At 34.3% G+C, this 6,759-nt stretch overlaps 1 protein-coding gene across 17 annotated transcripts in view; it reads left to right on the top strand.

Annotated features, from left to right (window-relative positions):
- The window catches only part of NEK1 (NIMA related kinase 1), a 351,041-nt gene that overhangs the window by 301 nt on the left and 343,981 nt on the right, over positions 1–6,759 (top strand). For 16 of the 17 annotated variants that reach the window (XR_005215994.1, XR_005215995.1, XR_005215996.1 and 13 more), the window contains exons 2-3: positions 177–297; positions 4,809–4,900. The gene's annotated coding sequence lies outside the window, so the exon portion shown is untranslated. Of the gene's footprint in view, positions 1–176; positions 298–748; positions 815–4,808; positions 4,901–6,759 lie in introns of all 17 variants that reach the window. The other variant, XM_037830987.1, reaches the window with a different exon arrangement.

The raw sequence follows: 6,759 nt of genomic DNA, 5'->3' as shown, positions 1-6,759 counted from the left end.
GTTTTCATCTGGGTAGTGTGGGCCTGCCTTACTGGGCGTTGCCCGAGGTGGAACGTAATCAAGCCTGAGGTGTCAGCCAAAAGCTGGTGTCAGGTGTGGGAGTCTCAGCATACCCCCCAGACCCCCTTTCAAGTTGGACTGAGCTGCTGGGTAGACAGACTTGGTTTCTCTTTCAGGATATCATTTTCAGAATGCGGGATGGTGCCTCTGCCTTAAGTCCCTTAAGAAGACTATCACACCTAGACTGATGCTTATCGATCATCCCCGTCACTGAGGTGCGAAAGCCCCGTCATTGAGGTGAGTTGTACTTGGGGGGAAGCAATGTCATGCAAGATAGTACATACTGGAAATGATACCTTGTTTAGATTCCATGATTTAGAGGTTGCACACATACTTTAAGTGCTGGTATGGAAAATACCTTCATCTAATTACAATGTTAAATCTCTAAGGAACAATGTCTGTTACAAAGCAATCTGACATTATTTTAAGAAAGCCATAGTGATAATGGATTAAAATACGAATAGAAATCTTGGTATGGATAAGTGATCGTTTAAGTTGCTTATATGTTAGTTGCTTCCTTTCTTAAATTACATCTACATTTTAATTAGGAGGAACAAATTAAGTGGTTCCCCTAAAATCTTAAATTTAAATTTCCATGATTTGACACAATTGCCATATGTAAGGTGTTAAAACTTCTACTTTCAGTGTTCATCATAACTCATTTTCTTATTTCTCTTTGCTTGTACAGACCTGTATTTTTAATTCTCTAATGTAAGATCCACCCCAAAAAGCAGACATTTTTTTCATTGCCTTGGTAAGTAACATTAGTAGTTTGTGAAGGATTAAAAGTAATATCCAACATTAGCTAATATGATCTTTTCTTATGGTGCAGCAGTATGGTAGAGATGATGGAGGGGAGCCAGATATAGGGAAAAGTAGCCCTTTGTTTTTAGTTTAGATCTGCCTGATACTAGAGAGATCTTCAGATCTGTTTTGTTTAAATTGTCTGTTACTCTAGGTGAAAAGTAAGGAGTCTGTTTTGTTGGAAAACAGGTTTTTGCACAGTAACAGTCACCATTAGGAGTTTAGTAAAGGCTGTGGAACTTGGCCACAGAAGTCAGGTTAATTGACATTGTATTCCAAGTAAAGTTTACACTGTGTTGTCTTCTGCTTTCTTCTAATCTAAGTGGTGAACATGACATCTTTTCATGAATATAAATTCTTTGTTTCCATGTTGCTAGTTTCTGCTACAGGAGCTGTTAATTGTCTGTTGGTATTAATAGAGAAGAAAAAACAGTTTTGATAAACTCTAATAGGAATCCCATTTTTGCTTTCTTCTTTTTCAAGTAATGAGAAACAAGGCAGGGACGTTCCTCGTTGAGAAGATAAATGGAAACTTCCCCACAGTTAAAGTTGGTATTTATAAATTTTAGAACAGTTGTATGCATTGTGTATAGCTGCAGAGAGTACATAAAGGCTTCTTGAAATCTGTTGACTTTCTTTTACCAATGTTTCCCTTCAGAACAACCTGCCCATTAGATATCTGAAACATTTAATGAGGACCTCATGCCTTTCATTCATATATTGTGATATTTTTTCATATCGTGCACAAAACTTCATTATGTCAAACATTGTTTATTTGCAGCTTTAAAGAAATTCTTACTAAATTGTGAGGATTAGAGGTTGGGTTATTTTTTTGGTGCATAGTTGACATACTTGAAAAGTAGAGTGATGCGGTGTAGAAAAAGGCCTTGCATGTTAAGGTGAGGAGGTTGGAAATGGGGGAACTAGTCAAAGATTTTAACTGGAGGTATTGATTTAGCGAGCTTTCTTTCTACTTCTTTATCAGCATTTATTATTCTTTTTAAAATTAGTTTTATTTATTATTTTGAATAGCAAATACATACGATTCAAAATTCAGATGATAACAAAATATTGAAAAATCTTTCTGCGACTACTCACTTCTCTTCCCTGGAAGCAATCAATATTGCCAATTTATTGTATATACCTCCAGAGATATTTCTTGCATATACAGCAAATATATGCAGTTGCATGCATATATGTGTGCATGTATAGATACATATACACATATACATATATATAAATAAATGTAAATATAAATATAGCTGTGTATACACATATATTTCCTTTTAATATGCAAATGGTAGTAAGACATTATTATTCTGGTCTTTTTTTTTTTTTTTTTTAATCTACACTCTACCTTAGAAAATCCACATCAAATTCCTTCTTCTCTTTGATTATTTATGGATGTTTGTGTTTTGCCATTATAACCGTGCTGCAGGAGATAACCTTGTGTATGCATTATTTTCATAAATTTGGGAGTATTTATGGGATAAATACCTAGAAATGGAATTGCTGGATAAAAGTGTTCCTCTACATTTTTGGTAATATTTTCAAATTATTTTTCTTAGTATTTGTACCAATCTGTATTCCTCCCATGTAGTTTTCTTGTTTCCCTTCAACACAATATTTTGCTGTTCTGAGTAATGAACAATGCTATTTCTTATACTTTTAAATTACATTCCTCTTTATGGGAGATAAAATACTTTTGTGTATTTTAACATTTATATCCCTTTTTTGTTGTTAACTTTAAACATCATATCCTTTGTTCATTTTCCTGTTGGATTGGGTTTCTTGTCTTATGAATATGTAAGGGGTTTTTTTTTTTTTGTATGTTAGAAAAATGAGCCATTGGTGATACAAGCTAAATAAAATATGTTTTTAAAAAATATATTATTTTCTTTTCAGCATTTGATTTTTGAGTTATGCTAGTTTTTTCTATGAAGAATTTTTATGTGGTCATATTACTCTTAAGGTTTTTTTGCTTTTGTGTCATACTTATGCTATCCCATTCTAAGAGTGTAAATATAATTCTCCCATGTTTTCTTTTAGTATGGTTTTATGGTTTTATTTTTTTACATGTAAGAAATTTGTCATCTGGAATTTATGTTGGTGTAAAGTGAGGAAAATATATTTAGCTTTTTTTCCCTCTCATGGCTACCTAGTTGTCGAAATATTATTTATTCCAAAATACACCTCTTCCCCAGTGGTTTGAAATGTCATTATCGTTCACCAAATTAAAATTTTTTTTTCATTTATTTCGGGCTTTCCATGATTTGTCTGTTTGCTTCATCGTTACCTTACTGTTACAATTATGGCAGCTTTGTAATGTGTTTTAATATCTAATAGAACATGTCTTTCTTCCTTACTCTTCTTTTTCATTATTTCCTTGGCTATTCTTGCTGCTGCTTTTTTTTTTTTTTCCCATGTAAACTTTGAAATCAGCTTATCCAGTCACCTCTACCCAGAAAGCCTGTGTTTTTATTAGGATACACACATTACATTTAGAAATTAAGAATTAAATTCGTATGATAGTAAGTCTTCCTATCCATTTTTTATTTCTTTTTTTATGTTTTATTTTTTCGTTATTTTTTCCCTCTGGTTTTTTGTTGAATACTTTCTGTTGGTCTGTTTTCCATTTACTAATTCTGCCTTCTACTGTGACCTGTCTTCTGTAACATCCATGCATTGAGTTCCTAATTTCACATATATAGAATATCCATTTAAACAAATATAAATCCCAGTTTTTGTGGAAATTCTTCATCTTTTAAAAAAGTCTCTTTTTTGTCTTATTTTCTTGAAATACAATCAATTTGCTATTTATGATGGTTATGTACTAAGAAGTCTCTGCAAGCACTACAATGGATTAGGGAATACTGAACCATTATCCCTAGGGGAAATATAAGATTAGGTCCCTTTTGGCAACCTGATCAATATATAATTTGTTTTTTGTGTGTTTCTGTTTAAAGACACCTTACATCTTTCGCTTCCTCCTTAAATTTGCATACAGCGAATCTGTAGAAGTTCTTTGTTTCACCAACTTGTTTGAGACTGCTCCCTTTTGACCCCATCTAGGAATGGTATCATTGCCTTCAGGACATTTTAGGTCAACATTTAAACAGCCTCTGAACATAAATTTAACCAAGGTTAATCATAAATTGCATTGGGGATAGGTAATTGGAGCTTATTAAGTAAGGTATTGATTCATTGACATAACACTGTACTCAGGCCCAGCAGCACTGTAACTCATGCCTGAATGAAGCTTTTCTAACACCTGTATTTTCTCCATAAGGAACACCACAGTCTTCTTGTTAGGAAAACTAGACGGCACTTCAGCAGTATGCTTGGGGCCGTTTTAAATAATGTGACCAACAAAAAGCTTGGAAATGTAAAAAATGTGGCACTAAATATACCACAAAAGAACACTTGTTTACTGTATGAAAGTGAAACAAGAAGGTAGGGTTTCGTCTTGTTGGATCTCAGTTGGGAACATGAGTGTCTTGAAACTCATTTCACGGCTTTGTGTATGTCCGTGAATGATCATGAACGCACCATGAATATGGAATCTACAAAATGAGGATCAGCTGTATTAATCATGGTTATTTTGAAGTTCCCTATTGATAACCCCATGTGGATTATTTTTATGTTTTCATTGTGTTTTTTTCCATTTTGGATTTTGGTTATTTGGCCCTATATTCTTTTTTTAAACATGCCTCACAATTTTTTTACTGGATGCTGGAGATTGTGACTGAAAATTCATAAAGGCTGTGTAATATGAAACTGTTAAGTTTGGTTCTGACAGGTGGATGGAGTACCAGCAGATAACCTTGGCTCTGTCAAGAGTTAGGTTAGGCTTTGTTGGGCTAGACTATTTCCTGTGTATGAACAGTTTAGGAGTGGAATTTATATGTAGATTTTTGGACTCCTATTCTCTTCCTCCTTTCCAGATTTTTGGCAGCCCTGAATTCTGACCTGTCTCTTCAGCCTGGTTAAGACTGTTGCCTTCTGCTTGAACTCCATTCAGCTGTGCCACAGTTCGGTAAGTGTCTTCAGGGAAAAAGTTGGCTTGAATGTGGAACTCAACATGATGTGTTCTCTCCTCTTAATGATTATATCCCCTCAATTTCTGTCTATTATATGTATTTTGCTTAGCTTTTGTTTTTGGGGGTGGGTTGGTCTGATATGAACTACACACAACATGGTTGGAACAGAGAGTCTTGTCATATATTTTGTAGACTTTCACTAAATCTCCCAGATTGTATAGGCATTTCCATCCTCAACTGTGCCTGGTATTCCCAATCTAGAAACCATTGTAGTCTTCTGCCAAGATGGGAGAGGTATAGTCACCTGACTGGGAAGGGTAAAAGAGGCAAACTCTGGATGTAACTGCTTCTTACAGTCTTTCACTTAGTCCTCCTGTTTGTTTTGCCTCAGTATTATCAACACATTCAGAGGCACCTAGTGCTTCCAATTATTGAACTATTCTGTGGTACGGATTGACTTTTTATGGATTTTTCCCTCTGCTGGCTTAAGTTACAGCTTTCTCTAGCCTTATAAGTCATTTATTGCTTGTTCTTGTATTCTCCAGCTTCCAAAATTTTGTTGCTGTTGCCACTTCTGTTTTGCCTTTTTGATCCCTTTGAAGTTATATTGGTTAGGTTTGGGGAGGGAATAGAAGGAAAGATGTGAGTTCAATCTGGTATGTTTGCTCTAAGTTGCAGGTTATTTATTTATTTTTTTCTTTATACAAATTCAGTATTTATTCTTTTTTTTTCTTTTATAACTTTTTATTTTGAAATAATTTCAATCTTCAGGCCAGTTGTAAAAATAATTCAAAACCCATGCAGAGAACTCCAGCATACCCCCAACCCAGGTATCCAATCCACCAACTTTTTTTTTTTAAATTAAATTCAGTTTTATTGGAATATATTCACATACCATACAATCATCCATGGTGTACAATCAACTGTTCAAAGTATGATCGTATAGTTATGCGTTCATCACCGCCCAGTCCACCAGCTTTTAATATTTTATCACATGTGCCATCTCTCTCTCTCTTTCTCTCTTTTCCTTCTTTCCTTCCTTTTTCCCTCCCTCCCTCCCTTCCTCCCTCCCTTCCCTTTCCCCCTTCTCCTTCCTCTTCACCTTCCTTCCTTCCTTCCTTCCTATCCCTCCATCTATCCTGTAAAATTTTTTTTGACTAGAGAAATTGTAGGTAAAAAAAAATGGTGCTTCCATATACTCCCGTTATTAACACTTTGCATTAGTGTGGTACCTTTGTTACAATCGATGAAAGAATGCTATAATTGTACTATTACCTATAGTCCATAGTTTACATTAGTATGTATCTTTTTATTTTTTTTGACTTTAAAGAAATAAGAAATTACTGTCATTACTTCTTTAGAGTTTTCTGATGGAAAAATTTTGGTCATATTTCTGTGTCATTCCCTCTCTGTTGCTAATAGTACAATTCTAAACAAGGAGTTTCTTATTTCCTAACCTACTTTTTTATTTTCTTCTCCTTGAGTAATAGACTATTAGCATTGGTCAGGCCCTTAAGATATCATTATCTTTAACTTTAGTAGTATTTTTAGATGAAGAAACTGAGGCCCAGAGATTTTCACCTCTTTTGTGTTAATCAGAACTGTAATGCTCAGTGATGTGGCAGATAGTAGAAATAATACTAAGGACTCTTGGAGCTTCCATCTTGTTAGTGTGGTCCCTAGAAAGTAATTGGCAACTAAATTTTGAGACAGGGCCAAATTGACTAATTTTGCTTTTCTCTCAGCAAAAAATCACAAAATAGTTTTGGCTGTGAAATAATCTCATTATGTGGTTATTATTTCATGTAATTTAATTTATGAAATTAGTTTTCTAAGATGAGGTTTTCTAAGTTTT

Source organism: Choloepus didactylus, chromosome 3 (genome assembly GCF_015220235.1).
Source record: "Choloepus didactylus isolate mChoDid1 chromosome 3, mChoDid1.pri, whole genome shotgun sequence".
Lineage (NCBI taxonomy): Eukaryota > Metazoa > Chordata > Mammalia > Pilosa > Megalonychidae > Choloepus > Choloepus didactylus.
Note: the sequence above shows the minus strand (reverse complement) of the source record. Positions and strands in the feature narration are given on the sequence as shown.